Raw genomic sequence first — 21,349 nt, 5'->3', positions numbered from 1 at the left:
AAGGACATTGCATTACAAGATTCATGTGTTGGGCCACTTCAGTGAAGTATTTTCTATCTGTCAAATTGTTATCTTCTTAAGTTTTTCACATACTTGCATGTTATCTAAATTGAATGAAGTAACTAGAATATTATTACATAATTTGTTTAAGTACACTCTATCTTCAACAGTTAATCATTTTAATGTTTTCTTCTGATATCCAAAGTAGGGAATCCTTCATTTCTCTCTAGTTTCGATTGACCTTTACCATTTCCCTCATAATCCTGTCTGAGGAATCCTTAATTTCTTCTTGACCTCGATTGAAAAACCACTTCACTATCCAGCCTAAGAGATCTGAATTTTACTCAGCTACCTTGCCCTGTAAACACTATCTTTAGAACTTGACTCAGTCCTATTTTCTTGACACTTGACTCCATAGCCCAATGGTAAAAGACATCCCTCTATCCATCTAAGTAAGTAATTCCACCACCAAATCAAAATCAAAAACTCAATCAAAGCTTAAATAACTAGCCTAAAATCAATTAACTAAACAAAGATAAATCATAAAGAGAGAGCCCTCTCTGAGCATTAGGAAGGCTAGATCTTGATCTCAATAGTAGGTTTGTGGTTACCTCTAATATTTATTTGACACAAGATAACAACTCTAGGCAAATTTTAGAGAGATAACATAGTGGCGACCATACTGGGGAGAGTCCTCAGTCTAATAAACCTTAAAGAAAATCTTAAAATCTCTTCACCTTAAGGTCATTTTAGAGTTGTTAAAAGGTTTCTCTTAAAAAATTAAAATTTTGGCTCCCAAAAGAACACATTATACTAGGGCACATCCAGATCCAAACCCTGCCAGAATAATTGATGATCCTGGCAGAATTTTAAGAAAACCAAAAAAGGTAGAAACTCAAGGCAACAGTAGTCAGTTAATTAAAGCAAATTCACTTCCTAAAGAGTTATCAAGTTTATAGGATATTCAATTTGATTTATCATTTGATCTTTCTTTGTTTCATACCAAATATAAAAATTCAATTCATGATACTGTAATAGACCCCAATTTTATTCAATTTATTGAATCAAAAAAGGTTCCTATACATCCTGATTTAGATCAACATGTTTTGGATACTTTTGACAAACTAGAAGCTTTAACCTCAACTTTGATAAGGCATATAGATGAATCCTATCTTCAACAATAAGTTGAATTAGCTTCCCTAACTGCTGCTACCCCTTAAATTTCTACTGAGCCTTTAAAAATCATAAATACATCTTCATTTACTACCACCTCACCTATAATATCCACCATAGTTCATTCCCATAAACCATTCATACCTCAACTTCCTACCCAACCAAACATCTCAAGTTTATCTAGTTCATCTACAGCCATCTCAAGTTCTTCTTCAAGCACCACTACTTTACCCCCCAGTCAAACCAAAGCCTTAGCCATGGTGGATAGATATGAACCTTTGTTCTTACCAACTCAGCTACATGCCATGCCCCAAGACTACCAAAGTAAAATCTTTTTGTTTGATGCTATTGGTCAGTATACTACCCAACAACATCTGAATAAAATGATTGATTAATTTGAGTTACATGAGATTGATAAGTCTGATGTGAAAATGAGGTTATTTGCTCAAACACTAGTAGGAGATGTCAAAAAATGGTTTAAAGGTTTACCTACTAATGATATTGTTGATTTAGCTGCTTTCCATAGATTGTTTATCGATAGATGGGAAAGAAAGAAAAACCCTTTACAAATATTGTTTGAATATGAAAACATTAGAAGAGCTCCTAATGAATCTATTTAGGACTATTGTACTAGGTTCAATAGTATCTATAATGCAATCCCTACAAATATTAAACCTCCACCAGACTTAGCACTAATCAAATTTCTCGATGGTTTTGACACTGATACATCTTACCAATTGAGAGAAAGAAACCCTGAAACATTGGAACAGATGCAAAGTAATGTTGTTAGTGTAGAAGCCAATTTAATAGCTAAGAAAGTTAGGATGAGAAATGAGAAAAGAGTTACCATTAAAGAGGAACCATCCATTTTAGATGGCAACATAGACAGTTTGGCTAAAAGTGTAGAAAGGATAATGGATAGATTAGAAAATATGGAAAGAAAATCTCAGTGGGAAAATAAAAAAGCACCCCCAATAAGAAACCCCAACTTTAGGAAAAATCCTAAAACTGGAAAAACAAGAGATGCTATACCTTATCAACAAGTTAGACCACCTTTCTAGGAAAATTATGTTGAAGGTTAACAAAACCATGAAGAAGAGGAGGACTCCCAGATAAACCTATTGGGGATTAAAAACGAAGATGTTGTTTTTCTTACTCAGGAAGAACATGAATTGTACATGTTAAAAACAATTAGAATTAGAATCTAGAGAATCCTTTGACTATAAACAAGGCTATGTATCTGCTATCTATGAAGTTCACAAACAGTATAGCCTTAGAAGAAAAAAGAACACTGAAGTTCCTGTTAGTTCCAGTCTTCGCAGCCTGTCACCAGGGATCAACATGGGCTCTTACTATGTCTGGTTTTGTTAGATGTTTTGCACATGATGTTCAACAAAAAACATGTCACAAGTGTGTCCATCATAAGAAGCTCAGAAAAATATTTCCAACGATATATCACACTCCCGTAACCGGTTCCTGGATTAGAAGAAATGAATGAGTGATTTTTGGTTATGCATGTTTTGAGGTCAATTGCTGCACACAATGACAAGTTTAGTAAAAAATCAGTTTCTGAAATAATGGTAAGGATTTTTTCAAACGTGAAAGAGGTTTTTGTTCATCACATATTAAATAACAAAAACCTCCTTCCGTTTATGTACAGGTGCCACTATGTGGGAGATATACAATGATATTTGGAGCCTACATTAAAACAAAGCAAAATTTTCATATTTTTCACTATTTTAGTCATTTTAATGCGGGGCCATTTTACAACAGATGGAAAGTAATTTTGCAAAACCCAAGGAGTTTTTTGTTACACACACACCATATAACAAAAATCTCTTTCATTGTTTTCACAGGTGTCATGGATTGGGATATGTGAGTAGATCTTTACAGCTCATTTTCACAGATTTAAATTTTTAATGATTTTCGATTTTATAGATAATTTTGTGGAACAGATTGCGAGCCACTGGAAACGAATTTCCAAAATTTGAGAGAGGTTTTTCTCCAAAATGACCTTATCTACAAAAAACTCTTTCAGTTTTGTAACAGGTGCTATTTTTTAGGAGATATGAATTCATCTTAGCCACTTATTTTCAGAAATTCGGCCCAAGTTTAATGTAACTAATTCTATTTTGAAGAAAATGGTTGAGCTCAATCCCTTTGTTATGAAACCAGCTCAAGAAAAGATAGAAAATATAGATCATCGCCTTAGAATTCAGCCTCTTCGAGGGGGAAACCTCCTTTACATTACATAAATGAACAATTCTTTGATGATACAAATGAAAAAACCTCCTTTCTATATATAGGAGTCTAAGGAGTTACAATATAATCCAACCGACCTAACAATAATAATATAAAGCCACAAAAATAACAATAGAGGGATTCTATGGGGCACAGAAATAACAACATGGGGGTAATAGGGGCACAACAATATAAATAAGCGGTATAACTACAATAGTAATGGGGTAATCACTAGTATTATGGGGACCCAACATGCCCCTCTCCTTCAAAAAAGTGTTGTCCTCAATGCTTGAGTAGTTCTGGATACTTCTGCATAAAATTCTCATCCTCCCATGTGGAATCTTCAGCAGATAAGTTCTTCCACTTGATAAGATACTCTGAAATTGCTCGATTTCGTAGCTGTCGAGTTCTTGTTTCTGTGACTGCTTCCGGTTCCAATATAATTTTCCTTCCTCATCAAGTTATAGCAATATTGTTTGCACTGGGAGATTGTTGCCTATAACCTTCTTTAAACATGAAACATGGAAAACTGGGTGCAATCGAGAAGCTGTAGGAAGCTCCAATTTGTATGCCATAGTACCAATCTTTTGCAACACCTTGTACGGACCATAATACTTTGGTGATAATTTATTATCCTTCTTAGCTTGCTTTAGGGACATTTTCTTATATGGTTGTAGCTGTAGGAATACCCAATCGCCTACATCAAAACTTCTTTCACTGCGATGTTGATCTGCCTGTTGTTTCATTCTATTTTGTGCCAACACGAGGTTAACTTTAAGAGTTGTAGGACTTGTTGTTGATGTTCGATGTGATGTTCCACTGCCTGAACCTTGGAATTTTCTCTTAAATATGAGGTGATGAATGGTGGGTGATACCCATAAAGTGCCATAAATGGGGTCATTTTTGTTGTTGTATGGAAGGAAGTGTTATACCACCATTCAGCCAGAGGCAACCATTTGACGCATTGTGTATGTTTATCAGATACAAAGCAACGAAGATATCCTTCCAAACATTTGTTTACTATCTCAGTTTGCCCATCAGATTGAGGATGATAAGATGAGCTATGAGCTAACTGAGTACCAAGACAAGAAAATAATTATGTCCAAAAATTTCCAGTGAAAATGGGATCTCTGTCACTTACAATAATCTTTGGGTTTCCATGTAGCTTTTGAATTGTTTCCATAAATGCAGTACAAACTGTACTGGCTTTAAATGGATGTGATAATACACAAAAATGTGCATACTTGGTAAGTCTGTCAACTACCACCATGATGACACTCTTTCCCTCAGACTTGGGTAAACCTGTGATAAAATCCATTGAAGCCTCCTCCCAATGTTGGCTTGGAATGGATAAAGGTTGTAATAGACCCAGTTTCTTAATTGTTTCAACTTTATTTTGTTGGAAAACCAAACATTCCACCACAAACTTTTGAATATCTGATTTAAGGCCATCCCAAAAAAATTCCTTCTTAACCCCGTGATAAGTTTTTAAAAATCCTGAGTGCCCTCCTAAGGGAGAAGTGTGAAATTCCATAAGAATATTTTGTTTTAGCTGGGAATTCTTACAGAGGTATAAGCGATCTTTGTACCATAATGAATCATTTTTCCAGCTAAATGTATCAGACGTACTGGAATCTTGTTGTAGCTTTCGAATAAGTGCCCACACTTCTTCATCATTCTTCCATTCCTCCCTTGCTTCGTTTATCCAATCTGGTTGGATAATAGAAATGGCACACAACAATGCTTCCACATCCTCATCCTTTCTTGAGAGTGCATCTGCCACCACATTTTGATTCCTTTTTTTGTAGATGATTTCAAAGTCATAACCCAACATCTTTGTGACCCACTTTTGTTGCTCTTCAGAGGATAATCTTTGTTCTAAAAAGTATTTAAGGCTATCATGATCTGTTTTTACCTTGAAGTGTCTTCCCATTAGGTAGGGTCACCATTTCTTAAGTGCATGGAGTATTGCCAACATTTCCTTCTCATAAATATCTTTTCTTAAAAACTTTCCCTTGATTGGATGACTTTCAAAAGCAATGGGTCTTTCATCTTGCATTAGAACAGCACCAATTCCATTTCCTGAAGCATCACATTCCACAATAAAGGTTTTTGTGAAGTCCGGTGTAGCTAAGACCAGTGCTTGGCACATTTCCTCTTTAAGATGTTCAAAGGCCTTTGTTGCTTCCGGAGTCCATGAAAATGCATCTTTCTTCAATAATGTTGTTAGAGGTGCTGCTATTCTCCCATAATTCTTAACAAACTTGGGATAATACCCTGTCAACCCAAGAAATCCTCGCAGATGCTTTATGGATGTGGGGATTTTCCATTCCTTAATGGCTTTAATTTCTCTAGGGTCTACCTTAACTCCTTCATGAGATACAATATGACCCAAATTGGATTCTCCAAGGAAGAGTTATGTGAAATCACCCACAGTGACTTGCTTTTAGACTAGTTCCGTAGAGTGAACTTGTACGACGTGCCACGAGTCACTGTTTCAACCTTTGAATCTGAAACACACATACAAGAAACTACAGTCCATCCTCTTTCTTTACCTTCTTACGAAATTTCAATCCAATCCCCAGAGAGAAATTTATGATGATTTTCCCCAGGTCACCTGTTTTGAATGTAATTCAGGAGTCTGCGAAAAGACCAACTTCCTCAGATCATATCTCCACAAATATCGCACGAAATTCTCTGAAATTCGGACCCAAGATTCAGCGCGATTTATTCTCAAATGGATTTTTTTTGCAACTTCTGAAACGTCACAGAAAAAAAGTTATAGCGAAAATGCCACGATGACCTGTTTGGAGCAGCGAAAACCTAGAATCCAAAGCTCTCATACCAAATGTTATGAAACTAGCTCAAGAAAAGATAGAAAAGATAGATCAACGCCTTAGAATTCAGCCTCTTCGAGGGGGCAACCTCCTTTACATTACGTAAGTGAACAATTCTTTGATGATACAAATGACAAAACCTCCTTTCTATATATAGGAGTCTAAGGAGTTACAATATAATCCAGTCGACCTAACAATAATAATATAAAGCCACAAAAATAACAATAGAGGGATTCTATGGGGCACAGAAATAACAACATGGGGGTAATAGGGGCACAACAATATAAATAAGGGGTATAACTACAATAGTAATGGGGTAATCACTAGTATTATGGGGACCCAACACCCTTAGTATAAGGATGAGAAAATTTATATATTTTATGAATTTCATAGTGAAGGGGTTGGATTTTGGTAGAAGGTTGCACACTTGGGATTGCTTGGCACTCCATTGTACATTTTATTTCTGCATTTTTGGAAAAGGAAAGACCGGGGTTTTGCAGCAGTTGTTGGGATCCTTGTGGCTCTGTGTTTTGATGGTGTTTTTCTTCATGCCATTGTAAGTTCATTGATGTTTCATGTATGCCATTTCCATTCTCTTTTCTTCTGAAATTAAACATATGAGTGAGAAATGGTAGAATTCATTAGCTTGTTGTGCTCTGCTTGTTAGTTTGTTTAATTTTCAATGTTTTCTTTAGTTTGAAGAGGATTCTTGGTACCTTCTTGCCCTCTTCAGCTCCTTAGCGGTATTTTCCATCCATCCATTTAATCTAAAGCATAAAAACCACTACCTACCTTGCCCCAACCAGAACTCTGCAAAAATTTAGCCTCATCCCCGGACCCAAATTTGCCTTTCCATTTTTTCCAACAAAACCCTCAAAAAATCAAATCAAATCTTTGCACTTCATACCTAGCCTAAAATAGTTTGTATTCAGTCATCTCAAGCCCCATCGAGTATCTTTTGTTGAGATTGACCCGGAGAGAGCCCTCTTCTGTCCTCGTAGGGCTAGCTACGAGGCTGAGCGTGGTTTGATGTGGACCTAGAACCTTGCCTTTTCAGCCTGAGGCAAATCTAGGCTCTAACATAGTGGCGACCATACTAGGGAAGAAAGTTTTATTTGTTTGTTAGTGTTCTTTGTTTTATAGACTACAGACGAAGCCTGAAGTTAGCCAGGTAGCCTACAAAACGCTCTTGCTTTGCATTAGCAAAAGTAAACAAAAGTTGCTTCAGTCAATCTCCAGTCTAGTATTATAAACGAAATATCTAACTTGCAAATTGCCCCAGTACATGTATCAAGTTAGATCTGATTGTTGATGGTGGACAGTAGTCAGATACATATGAAGGCTGAAACATTCACCTGGTGACTCCAACTCAATCCAGAGATTCGAGCGCTCACTGATTCGTTCATGCACAAAAATAAAATGGTAGGGTATGTGGCAGACCCTGTGCTTTTTGAAGTTTTAAAAGAAGTTAGAGATTAGTTAGTGGATTTTGAAATTGATAAAGTATTTTTCATTGTTATTCTTCAATGTTTAAGATCTCCGAAGTTTGCTCCTAAATCTAAAACTAGTTTCTTTGAGTTAGTTGTTGAAAATTTTTAGAAGGAGATTTAGTATTTAAATGATCAGATCCAATCATATGAATTCTGAGATCCCAAAAAGTTCTTGGAAACTCTCCCTCCTTCAAAACAAGAAAAAATAGAGCTGCCCGTGGATGTTTGCATTGACAGTTTGCAGTTGGCGGTCTGTGTTGAGGAGTTAGGGCAGCAAACAGATTCTGGTTTCTTTGATCCTATTGTCACATATATGGAGTATTTTTTTCAGTTTGAATGATAGATCAAATTGTCTTTTACATAACCAGACTCGTTATGTGCATGTATGGCTGTCAGCGTTTACATTTGTGTCTTGGTTGAAGCACCTTCAAGCAGCATCCTTGTCACAATTACTTGATTGGTTGATATGGCATTACAATATTACTTGATCTGTCAATTTTGCAGCAAAGTGGGTTAGATTTGTACATAAATAAGCTGCCCAAGGCAACATTTCATTTTTCAGTATTTGTTTATGTACAAGTTGTAATATGTATATGTTTTTGGATTGGTATGAGTTGTTTTGGGTTTGCAGTTGTTTGACCATCCATGCCTAATGGAAGAGGCACTATCTGCTTTCCAGAGATCTGTAGTTCTTGGCACCTCCAAGGAGCTACCATCCCCATTGGAGCCGATGTTAGTTCCAGTCTTCGCAGCCTGTCACCAAGGATCAACATGAGCTCTTACTATGTCTGGTTTTGTTAGATGTTTTTCACATGATGTTCAACAAAAAACATGTCACAATTGTTTCCATCAGAAGAATCTCAGAAAAATATTTCCAACGGTATATCACACTCCCGTAACCGGAACCTAGATTAGAAGAAATGAATGAGTGATTCTTGGTTATGCATGTTTTGAGGTCAGTTATTGCACACAATGAAAAGTTTAGTACAAAATCAGTTTCTGAAATAATGGTAAGGAATTTTTCAAAAGTGAAAGATGTTTTTGTTTATGCACATGTTCTACTATGTGGGAGATATACAGTGATATTTGGAGCCTACATTAAAACAAAGCAATTTTTTCATATTTTTTACTGTTTTAGTCATTTTAGTGCAGGGACATTTTACAACAGATGGAAAGAAATTTTGAAAAACCCAAGGAGGTTTTTGTTACTAATGAGTCATATAACAAAAAATTCTTTCAGTTTTTTCACAGGTGTCATGGATTGGGATACGTGAGTAGATCTTTACAGCTCATTTTCACATATTTAAATTTTTAATGATTTTCTGTTTTAGAAATGATTTTGTGGAACAGATTGCGAGCTACTGGAAATGAATTTCCCAAATTTGAGAGTGGTTTTTCTCCAAAAGTACCTTATCTACAAAAAACTCTTTCAGTTTTGTAACAAGTGCTATGCTTTAGGAGATACGAGTTCATCTTCAACACCTATTTTCAGAAATTCGGCCCAAGTTTAATGTAACTAATTCTATTTTGAAGAAAATGGTTGAGCTCAATCCCTTAGTACAAGGATGAGAAAATGTATATATTTTATGAATTTCATAGTGTAGGGGTTGGATTTTGGTAGAAGGTTGGACACTTGGGATTGCTTGGCACTCCATTGTACATTTGATTTCTGCATTTTTGGAAAAGGAAAGACCAGGGTTTCGCAGCACTTGTTGGGATCCTTGTGGCTCTGTGTTTTGATGGTGTTTTTCTTCATGCCATTGTAAGTTCATTGATGTTTCATGTATGCCATTTCCCTTCTCTTTGCTTCTGAAATTAAACATATGAGTGAAAAAAGGTAGAATTCATTAGCTTGCTGTGCTCTACCTGTTAGTTTGTTTAATTTTCAATGTTTTCTTCAGTTTGAAGAGGATTCTTGGTACCCTCTTGCCCTCTTCAGCTCCTCAGTAGTATTTTCCATCCATCCATTTAATCTAAAGCATCAAAACTACTGCCTACCTTGCCCCAACCAGAACTCTGCAAAAATTCGGCCTCATCCCTGGACCCAACTTTTCCTTTCCCTTTTTTCCAACAAAACCCTCAAAAAATCAAATCAAATCTTTGCACTCCATACGTAGCCTAAATTAGTTTGTATTTCAGTCATCTCAAGCCCCATCGAGTATCTTTTGTTAAGATTGACCCAGAGAGATCCCTCTCCTATCCTCGTAGGGCTAGCTACGAGGCTGAGCGTGGTTTGATGTGGACCTAGAACCTTGCCTTTTCAACTTGAGGCAAATCTAGGCTCTAACAATTCCCACTAAGAAATCAATCCAAACACAAACTAAAAAAATAGCAGAAGCTCCTGTGACCAAATTTCTACAAATTCTCCCTAGATGAGCTCGGGAGACTTCCAACCCAAAAATTGTAGACATAACTTCAGCTGAAACTCAAACTTCAACTGTTACTCAAACTATTCCAAATAAGAAAATTCAAAACAAAAGTGTTGGTACACACACCGAGTTGCCAAGTGTTGATAAAGAAGATAAAAATACATAGACCACAATTTCTAAGGAAGATCTCCTACAATCAGGAAAAACTCAATTTCCATTCAACATTAAGACTGAGATAGCCAAATTGAAAATATAAGTTCCTTTCATAGAGTTTGTGAAAAATGAATCATACAAAGCACAAATCACTGAAACACTAAACATAGGTGAAGGAGAAGATGTTCTAAACCTTAATGATGATCAACCTCAGTTATTATTTGGTCCAGAAGTAAATGACACACATCAACAAGGGGGTATCCCTCCATTCTATATTAACTTAAATGTTCATGATAAAATCTTACATAATGCTATGCTAGATTAAGGGGCATCCCATAAACTAATTCCTAAAGAAATCATGGAAAGATTAAATTTAGATATCACCAGACTCTACAAGGACCTGTTTTCCTTTGATTCTAGACAAGTCAAGGCTTGATTAAGGATTTGTGTGTAACTCTAGTCCAGTGCTCAACAAAGAGTATTGTTATGGACATAGTAGTTGTTGATATCCCACCCAAGTATGGAATGTTATTATCTCACACATGGGGAGCAAAGTTGTAGGGATATCTATAGTTAGACATGTCATATGATACCATCTCTGTATTTGGTCAGCAAAGAAAGCTTTATAGGGAAACCTTGATGAAATACATGGTAAGTAGTGCAGAAAAACCACAAAATTTCCCTATATACTCCATGCATTCTGATATGGACTCATTTATCTTGTATAATTCAGACAATGAAAAAAATGAAATCACATTTGTAGAAGAAAAATACAAAGCACCTGAGAGTGAAAACATAACACATGAGTCTCTATGGCATTTAGATTTTGATGGCTCTACAAATAGATTAGGAGAAGGTGCAGGAGTTTGGATTCATAACATGGAAAATAATCATTTTGAAGGTCATGCCTTTAGCTTAAACTTTAAATGCACAAACAACATGGCAGAGTATGAGGATTTAATCTTAGGCCTGCAAATTGTAAGAAAACTTGGAGCCAAGAGAGTTTCTATCATGGGAGACTCGGAATTGATCATAAAACAAATTAAACGAGAATATTTTGTGAGTAATCGTAGACTTAGATAATACAGAGAAATTGTTCTAGATTTGATTAAGGAACTTCTTGAAACTGATTTCACTGCTATTCCTAGAAAACAGAATATGCAAGCTCACAGTTTGGCTACTTTTTCTAGTACTTGAAAATTACATTTCAGCCCAACCACCAGTACACTGCTGAAGTAAGACACAGACTTGTTATACCTGATAATCTGAAATATTGGAAGGTTTTTTCACAAGATTCTCAAATCTATGATTTCATGAATGCTGAGGGAGAATTCCAAAATTGTCACATAGATACTGATTATACAATAGATAATATCATAAATAGTGAGATAGATATAAATGCTTTAGATGTAGATAAACCCACTAAATTCACTAAAGTAGAAATAGATAACTTAGAAAAAGTAGAAATAGAATAAATAATTAATGATGATTCTGAGATTTTAAACCTTAAAAATAACTTTTTTCCTAAGGGATTAGTCCCATTAGATGATTTGTTTGATTCAAATGATTTAGCCAAAAAACCAAAAATGGAGCCTTTAAGAGAAGACCTAGAAGAATGTAACATAGGAATAGAAGAAAAACCCAAGCTGATCAAAATATCAAAAGAATTACCTCCAGATGAAAATATGAAATACATAAGTCTATTCAAAGAGTTTCAAGATGTCTTTTCCTGGAGTTATGAAGACCTTAAGTCTTATGATACCAGCATTATTCAACATAAGATACCCTTCAAAGAAGATCAGAAACCCTTTAAACAAAATCTTAGGAGAATTAATCCAGTTCTTATGCCATTAATTGAAAAGGAAGTAAAAAGGATGTATGATGCACAAATCATAGCACTAATTAGATATTCAAATTGGGTCTCTAATCTAGTCACTACTAGAAAGAAAACAGGAGAAATCAGACTCTGTGTTGATTTCAGGAACTTGAACAAAGTATCACTAAAAGATAAATATCCCCTCCCTAAAATGGACAACATTCTCCAGAGGGTAGTAGGGTCATCCAGAATTTCATTGCTTGATGGATTCTCTGGATACAACCAAATCTTAGTTCAACCAAAGGATCAAGCAAAGACTACATTTACCACTCCCTAGGGTACTTTCATGTATTTAAAGATGCCTTTTAGACTGATGAATGTTGGAGCAACATTCCAAAGAGAAATGGACATAGCCTTTGCAAAAGAAATCCATGAATTTCTAGTCGTTTACCAAGATGAGATCACAGTGTTTTCCAAATTAGATAATGAACATCTAGATCACCTAAGAAGAGTTTTTATTAAATGTAGAAAATTTGGTATTTCCTTGAATCCCAAAAAGACACTCTTTGGGTTAGAAGAAGGTAAACTCTTGGGACACATAATATCAAAAGATGGAGTTAGAATAGATCCAGCTAGAATAGAGGCATCCTAAACATCACTCATCCTAGAAACATCAAATAATTACAATCATTCTTAGGCAAAATACATTTTCTTAGGAGATTCATTTCTAACTTAGCAGAATTAATCAGAGAAGTAAATAACATGTTAAAGAAAGATTCAACACTTAAGTGGACAGTAGATGCTAAACAGTCTTTTGAAGTAATCAAAGAACCCCTTACTAAAACTCCAGTCCTGATAAGTCCTGATTTGAAAAAAAAAAAATTATAATTTTTTCTTTTGCTTTAGAACATACTATTGCAGCAGCCTTGTTGCAAAAGAATGATAAAGGCTATGAGCAACCTATTGCATTTTTCAACAAATATTTGAGAGATGCTACGCTAAAGTACAACATAATGGGAAAATATGGACTTGCTTTAGTGAAAGCTATTAAATATTTTAGAGTGTACAATTTATACTTACACATCATTGCATATGTTCCAAATTCAGTAGTAAAGAACATTTTAACACTGAATGGGCCTGAAGGAAAGAAAGGCAAATGGATTGCCACCATTTTGGAATATGACATTGAAATAAAGGCTACAAAACTTATCAAAGGTCAATGTTTAGCTAAACTCATGGTTGAATTGAACTGTCAGGCCTTAGATATAAATTTAATTGGTTCCCTAGATGATCAGGAAGAGATGGCGACTCCATGGATCAGTGAAGCTTTCATAGATTCACCCTGGTATGTAGATATCATATTTTGTTTACTAAACCTACAAGCTCCTCCTAGTTTATCTAGAACTAAAGGTGGATTTTTGAAAATGAAATCAATGAAATATTATATCATAGAAAATGCTTTATTTTGGAAAGATAATGGTGACATTTTATTGAATTGTTTATTAAAAGATGAAGCTGACAAAGTTATGCAAGAATTTCATGCAGGATATTTTGGAGGACACCTATATTGGAAAACAACTGTTGATAAGATTTTAAGGGCAGTTTTTTACTGGCCCACCCTTTTTTGCAAATGTTAAGAAATATCTGACCTCCTATCATAAGTGCCAAATATCTGAAGGCAAAAAGAAACTCTTACCATTACCTATCAAACCCATCTCCACAGAAATGCCTTTTAAACAATAGGGTTTGGACTTCATTGGGGAAATTCACCCATCCTCCTCAGCCCAACATAAATGGATTTTGACAGCCACTGACTACTTTACTGAATGGATAGAAGCCATCCCTTCCAAACAAGCCACAAACTTTGTCATCATTTCATTCCTTGAGAACAACATCCTTTCTAGGTTTGGATGCCCACAAAAGATCATTACTGATAATGCAGATGCTTTCAAATCCAAGAAAATGGTAGACTTCTGTAAAAAATATCACATTACCCTTGGCCATTCCACTACCTATTACCCTCAAGGTAATGGACTTGCAGAATCCTCAAACAAAAGCCTTGTTAATATCATCAAGAAACTTCTAGAAGACAACAAGAAGACCTGGAACAAAAAGTTGGTTAATGCCTTATGGGCAAACAGACTAACTACCAAAAAATCCATTAGTACATCTCCTTACCAGATAGTATATGGAATGGATGTTGTCTTTCCATCCTCTTTAGGAGTACCAGTGATGAAAATGATTCAAGAGTTTCAAATAGAACAAAATGATATCCAAAGGAGGATAAATCAAACAATACATTTGCAGCAAACCCAAGAAGAAGTCCATGTCAAATCACAAGTGATCCAGGATAAAATCAAAAAGATTTTTGACAAGAAAACCAAAGCTAATGATTTTTACATAGGTGATAAAGTACTCAAATGGGATTCTAGAAGAGAAGAAAAGGGTAAACATGGTAAATTTGATTTCCTTTAGCAAGGCCCTTATATCATTTATGGTTACAGAGGTAACAATGCATTTTTATTAAGACATTTAGATGGAACAGATCTACCAGGTGGACCACTTAATGGTAGAATGCTGAAGCATTACTTGTCCTCGGATTAACATTAGTTCATTTGTTTAATTTTCTCATTGTACATAACATTGCAAAGTTTAGATTGGATTGGATGATTATCTTTGAGGTTGAAGCTTGAAGAGAAGGCCCTAAGCTTTGAAAGGTGTAGTATCATATGTATGAATAAATCAGATCACAGAGAAGCAATTACAAGGCAACCATAGTCAAAGTTTCAAAGGCTAATGATCTTAAAGTTCTTGAAATTTCACCAGGAAATTCCATCCCCATGTGGAGCCACTATTAGGGTCCTATAATAATAAGATTCATAATTTCGAATTGGCTATGGTTAGTCTTGTAATATTGTACATACTTTTTCTTTTTGCAAAATGTTTTCCCATATTAAAAATTAAAAAAAAAAAAAGTAAAGAGGATAAGTCCTAAAAGAATAATCAAAGGACTAAAAGAAAGAAAAAGATCAAAAAAGTATAAAATATGAACCCCAAAAAAGAGATAAGAATAGATCATGAAAGTGTGCAAATTCAAATGCCACTCCTTTTTACTTTACTTTGCAAAATAATATTGTGTGCAGCTTGTCAAAAATGCCACAATCCATCATGGTCAAATAGTTTAAACTTGATTCATTCATGCTTTAAATTTCAGGTTAATAGATAGAGAATAAAGATCTAGCCAAACTGTTTAATCTTGGCAGATTAGTAGTTAGGTAGAGAATAATAATGAGCTCATTAGTTTAATCAGAGCCATTGGAAGTTATAAGGTTAGAATTAGATAGTTTTCTTATCAACGAAAAAATAAATGAAGTGTCAACAAGTTCAAATGCACCCAATGAATGAAGAGAAAATGCTAGGGTAAATAAAGGGTAGGTAGAAGAAGTTTTTCAAGTGCACAAGGTTGCTAAGTCAAAAGCACCTTCATCATGCTTAATCCTATGTTTCATGCACAGGGGGAATGTTCAAAGAGAAAGGACATTCACTAAAGCTTATTTACTAATTTCCCCTCATTTCATTAGACCCCCACATACTTAGTTTATTAATTTCCCCTCATTATCCCTTCATTACATTTCATCCCCTAATGTTGTTCTTTTTCTTGGTTCCAAAGCACCCCTCCCTCTTCATTTCCCCTTGTAAAAACCATTTCCCTTCATTTTGACCTCTTTTCCCTTAGCTTCACACATTTCCCTAGACATTACCTTTAAAAATCATTCCCCCTTCCCAAAACCCCTTTCCCTAGTGTGAAACCCATTCCCATCACAAAAGCATACATTCCCCCCTTATTAATTTCCCATTTTCCCTTAAAAACCCACTAAACCCCTTTATCCTAAGTTATTTCCCATACTCCTACTTTATGTATTTAAAGTCCCCGATGTTATAATTCCCCAACACCCTTTTAATTCACCAAACCTTGGTGTATAGTTAAAACCTCCTCTATATAACCCATGGTCCCCACCCTTTATTAACCCATTTCTTATCCTAAAATCTCGTGATTACTTTTTAATTAATTACATTTCATTGTAATTAAAAGCCGACCCCACTCCCCAGCTCAGTCCGTGCAACTTCGCCACACGATAGCCCTCCAATCTCCCACCTCCATATCCATATCACGTAGTTTCATCATCCGACAATTAAAAGTCCAAAAGCACGCAAGATACGCGGTTTTGGCTGAGAAATATTTTGCTACGTGGCAGCACCAGGTTATATCGCATGCTCACAAAAAATACTACCCTCCACCCAAAAGCGATGCGATATGGCCTAAAATTGCCTCCTGTGTAAAACAAAACTACCACTGTTCATTTACCAAATCTCGGACAAAAAAGTAATCATTGTTGGTTAAAAGGCCGAAAAGCCCCCTTTCACTCTTTTCACTCATTTTTGTTGAAAACATCTGTTAATGAATTCTGACACTTTGAACCTCTACACAACCATTTTAACCACCTTTTGCAACTAGAAGACGCTGCAGACACCAAATTGAAGCAACAAATAGACAATTGAAGCCTCATAAACCTCTTCTGCTACCACAACACCCTATCTGCATACCAAATCGTCAATTCCCAGGTATTCTTGAAAGAACCAGAATGGCCCTGTAATTTAAGCTATGCACAGTAATTATTAAAAAGTTAATTAATTAAATTAATTTAAAAAGCCTTGCTAGACAGAAGAAAACCTCACTGTGCATCCAAAAGCCCTATTTAAAAGACTGTAATTACCCTCCCCACTGTTTTAGAGCTTCTAACCTTACTCCTAAAGACAAAGAAAAGGTAATTTAGTTGAATAAACCAAATTATGGCTTCCCAAAGTTCTTTGGATGTAAGACCCTTGCAAACCCCTCACCTGGATATTGACCACCTCCCATTAGCTGACATAGATTTTCAAATTAAAGATATTGTTTCCCCTCCCCACCTACTGAAACTCCATTGTTGGAGTAAAGATAAGTTCCTTAACCAAAATGATGACATTCACCTATGGGAATCAAATTTCCCCAAATACTTGTTCCCAGAGGTACACCTATTCCTAGAAATCATCCACTTCTGCCAAGATTTCTATATCCTATGTCAAAGAGCCATAGTCTCCCCTGACCAACATGTTTTATTCACCATTACTACAGAGTCAATAAATCAAATGCTGCAGATCTAGCCAAGCCAAAGTGAGACCCCACTTTCCATTGAAGCTTTACTTGAACTCTACACAAAGCTAGACCTTACCAAGAAAGCCCAAATCTTTCAGACTTTCATCATAGTAGAGTCTCATACTCCTACAGATAGTCCTCCATATGCTGCCACCATCTTTTCTGAAAGAGCCAAACAAATTATAACCATGCTCTCTTGTATTCTAGGATACACCACTAATGAGCATGTGGATGAGGTTATACTTGCTTTCCTTTCTATTTTTTGCCCAAGCAAGCTTCCAGTTGTAGTTTACAACTTTTCTAAGTTCTTGGCAGACAGAATCCATGAAAATTTTATTAGATTGCTAAATGAGATAGTATTCAAATACTCATCAGTATTGTTTCACATGTTCTTATACTTTCAGTTACACAAGTTTCTAATCAACATCCAAAAGTTAGACACAAAGGGCCATCCAAGATTCGTCATCTTTTGGAAACCATTGATCCAAAGATATTCCACTATTTTTAGTTATAAAGAGTTCATTGATTCATTTGTTCATCCAGTTGTAAACATGCTAACCAGTAGCTATCAACCCAGGATCAATGATGAGATTAAGAGAGTTTTACAGTTGGCTAAAAATAGTAGAGTGGGAGACTGGTATCTATACCAGGACCACACAGAAATCAAGATATATGGATGCCAACTCACTCCCTACAAGCTGCCCAAATACCTCCCCATGAGGATATTTGCATTAGAGTATTTCAGGCAGATCATAAACTCTGATGAGGTTAATTTTTTGTCGTCCAGGAAGAAAACTCAATTTAAGATCAAAAGCCAATTGAGCCCTTTTATTTGTAATAATAAGAAAGCCGGACAAGAGGCAGAAAAAATCTTACAGAACTTCAAAAGCAGTTTCATGTAGCAGTATGACCCTAATGGAGTCATAAACAAGCTAAGACTCAAGTTCAAATTAAGCCCTTTCATACATGAGCCCAGGCCAGATATTGAAAGATATGCCAACCAATCAGAGTGGTTGGAGAATACTTTAATAGATGTGGAAAAGAAGATTGATACTAGTTCCTTTCTACAGGTTCCAACCCTACAAGAACAGATGAGTATTACTCCCATTCTACAGATTCCAGCCATGCAGGACAGAAATGTAAAAAGAACCAGGGAAGAAGGTTCTAGCTCTGGGATGGACACTACAAATGATAGGTTTGAAATCAGTTACAGGAAGAAGCCCAAGCTTAATCTTGTAACTGAGCAAGAAGACACCATTGAGATAGTTGAAATTACTGATACTGACGCAACGGTTGGAAAGACTAAAAGTCCAACAGTTTCAGAGGAAACTCATCAACCTTCTACCTCAAACACTCAAATAATTGAAAAGCAGCTTAGTATTGAAGTCTCTTCATCCAGCAAGCCAATGGATAAAGAGAAAGATATAAAGGAGAAGTACAAGGAAATCAAGTTGAGGAATGAGGCATTAAAAACTGAAACATATGCCTAGTACTTCAAACAAACACCTGCCAATCAAAATAGATTAATGTTAGCATTTGACATTAAGACTGGTAAGATGCAAATGACCTTTATGCAGCCTATAGTCGAGTAGCCCATATCGTCAACAGACTACAGGAAGATAAAGTTTGAAGTTTTGACCAGGGATGTTCACCCTATTGACCAAATTGAATTCCACAAGCAAGCAGGTGAAATGATTTACTCCACAATGACTAGTAAAGCAATGATTGTGCATAAACTTCAAATCTCACTAGATAACATCACAACATAGCTTAAGCTATAAAAGGCATCCTCATAGGCCAAGGATAACAGAATGAAGTCACTGGAAGACTTGGTAATTGAAATTGGATATAATCCAAGTGACATCTAGGCAACAGAAAAATTGATAAAGAAGAAAAATTAGGATATTGCTACTTTGAAGAAACAACTGAAGTTGTCGCCCTCTGAACATCCACAAACCAAGGAGGTCCTAGAGAGCCAAACCCAACAGAAGGAAATGATGGATCTCATTCTTCAACTAAACGCTCAATTGAAATAAATGGAGAATGAACTGGATGAGTTAATACAGCTGAAACAAGCCAGCCTTGAGACGACTACTGCCAGTGCTATCCCTATAGTCACAACAACAGTTCCTTCAACTTTTGCAGCTTCATTGGCCCCAACAGCTCCACTAGCTACAACACTTCCAGCTGCAATATCAACTACATTAGCAACAAGTTCAACAATAGCAACAACTCATCCAAGTGATGAAGCAATTAAACTGGTCAAAGCCATGGAGGACATGTCCATTCGGACCACTAAGATAAATAAACTTAAAGAACAGATAACAAGTCTAGAGGATGAGAAGAAACTGGCTCAGATTATGCATCAAAATGAAGTACAGAAGTCAAACAGGTTGACTGAGAGGATAAGAATTTAGAAAAAGATATAACATTGAAGGAGACACTTGCCCAAGCAAAAGAGCAGCTATGGGCCAATGTCATTGACTCTGTCAATGATATTTGGCCATCTATACAGGATATCTTTGAACAAAATGATTTAGTTAGAGAGGCTATTGAAGCAATTCAAAGAGTTAAGGCCGAACTTGGAAATATGCTAGAATAAGCCTCAAGAATAATCCAATTCCTTAACTCCAAGAATAAATATGAATTTCAGGAGCTGGAAATAAATTTCCCAAATTTGAGAATGGTTTTTCTCCAAAATTACCTTATCTACAAAAAACTCTTTCAGTTTTGTAACAAGTGCTATGCTTTAGGAGATACGAGTTCATCTCCAACACCTATTTTCAGAAATTCGGCCCAAGTTTAATGTAACTAATTCTATTTTGAAGAAAATGGTTGAGCTCAATCCCTTAGTACAAGGATGAGAAAATGTATATATTTTATGAATTTCATAGTGTAGGGGTTGGATTTTGGTAGAAGGTTGGACACTTGGGATTGCTTGGCACTCCATTGTACATTTGATTTCTGCATTTTTGGAAAAGGAAAGACCAGGGTTTCGCAGCACTTTTTGGGATCCTTGTGGCTCTGTGTTTTGATGGTGTTTTTCTTCATGCCATTGTAAGTTCATTGATGTTTCATGTATGCCATTTCCCTTCTCTTTGCTTCTGAAATTAAACATATGAGTGAAAAAAGGTAGAATTCATTAGCTTGCTATGCTCTGCCTGTTAGTTTGTTTAATTTTCAATGTTTTCTTCAGTTTGAAGAGGATTCTTGGTACCCTCTTGCCCTATTCAGCTCCTCAGTAGTATTTTCCATCCATCCATTTAATCTAAAGCATCAAAACTACTGCCTACCTTGCCCCAACCAGAACTCTGCAAAAATTCGGCCTCATCCCTGGACCCAACTTTTCCTTTCCCTTTTTTCCAACAAAACCCTCAAAAAATCAAATCAAATCTTTGCACTCCATACGTAGCCTAAAATAGTTTGTATTTCAATCATCTCAAGCCCCATCGAGTATCTTTTGTTAAGATTGACCCAGAGAGATCCCTCTCCTATCCTCGTAGGGCTAGCTACGAGGCTGAGCGTGGTTTGATGTGGACCTAGAACCTTGCCTTTTCAGCTTGAGGCAAATCTAGGCTCTAACAATTCCCACTAAGAAATCAATCCAAACACAAACTAAAAAAATAGCAGAAGCTCCTGTGACCAAATTTCTACAAATTCTCCCTAGATGAGCTCGGGAGACTTCCAACCCAAAAATTGTAGACATAACTTCAGCTGAAACGCAAACTTCAACTGTTACTCAAACTATTCCAAATAAGAAAATTCAAAACAAAACTGTTGGTACACACACCGAGTTGCCAAGTGCTGATAAAGAAGATAAAAGTACATAGACCACAATTTCTAAGGAATATCTCCTACAATCAGGAAAAACTCAATTTCCATTCAACATTAAGACTGAGATAGCCAAATTGAAAATATCAGTTCCTTTCATAGAGTTTGTGAAAAATGAATCATACAAAGCACAAATCACTGAAACACTAAACATAGGTGAAGGAGAAGATGTTCTAAACCTTAATTATGATCAACCTCAGTTATTATTTGGTCCAGAAGTAAATGACACCCATCAACAAGGGGGT

This window comes from Pinus tabuliformis, chromosome 6 (genome assembly GCF_031772625.1).
Source record: "Pinus tabuliformis cultivar Carrire ecotype Pingquan chromosome 6, CPIR1, whole genome shotgun sequence".
Classification (NCBI taxonomy): domain Eukaryota; kingdom Viridiplantae; phylum Streptophyta; class Pinopsida; order Pinales; family Pinaceae; genus Pinus; species Pinus tabuliformis.
The sequence above is the reverse complement of the archived record's forward strand: the minus strand, read 5'-3'. Positions refer to the sequence as shown.